At 43.8% G+C, this 578-nt stretch overlaps 1 non-coding gene across 1 annotated transcript; it reads right to left on the bottom strand.

Moving 5' to 3' along the window:
- Positions 1-231: 231 nt before the first annotated feature.
- Positions 232-391, bottom strand: LOC124851518. Its single transcript, XR_007032559.1, has one exon. It is a non-coding gene; the product is annotated as a U1 spliceosomal RNA (small nuclear RNA).
- Positions 392-578: the final 187 nt, after the last annotated feature.

The raw sequence follows: 578 nt of genomic DNA, 5'->3' as shown, positions 1-578 counted from the left end.
AACACAAACTGCTATAAATTCTGAAAATCAGCGACAGGCAGTACAAGAATTTCTAGCAAACATTACTTATCAAAACAGCAAACTTGGAACAGGAGTGAACCCGTCTATTTGCTGTAAAATTGTCCTTCGACCACAATCAGTGAATGCATTGTGGTGAGTACAAAACATGCACTACAACATAACCTATAAAATAGGCCCAGTGTCAAGCTCTTATTGCAATTGAACATAATGATCAGGAGAGCGCGGACGCAGTCCCCACACCACAAATTATGCAGTCGAGATTCCCACATTTGGGGAATTCGCACGGGTCAGCACAACCGAAGTGCAATGGCTGAGCCTCGCCCTGGGTGAACCACCTTCATGATCATGGTATCTCCTGCCAGGTAAGTATGAGTTGGAAGCATTGGAGACAGGCTCCTGCTTCTTAGACACAGTTGTTTGGCTCACGGTGCCTCCATGCATATTCACAGAATCCAAAGGCCTTCAGTATCACATCATCCTCTTTTGGAAAGGACTTGTTGAAGTGAACAAACACTTCTGTGAAACGACTAGGCTGTACATGACATATAATTACTTTA

Source organism: Hippoglossus stenolepis, unplaced genomic scaffold (assembly GCF_022539355.2).
Source record: "Hippoglossus stenolepis isolate QCI-W04-F060 unplaced genomic scaffold, HSTE1.2 HiC_scaffold_37, whole genome shotgun sequence".
Classification (NCBI taxonomy): domain Eukaryota; kingdom Metazoa; phylum Chordata; class Actinopteri; order Pleuronectiformes; family Pleuronectidae; genus Hippoglossus; species Hippoglossus stenolepis.
Note: the sequence above shows the minus strand (reverse complement) of the source record. Positions and strands in the feature narration are given on the sequence as shown.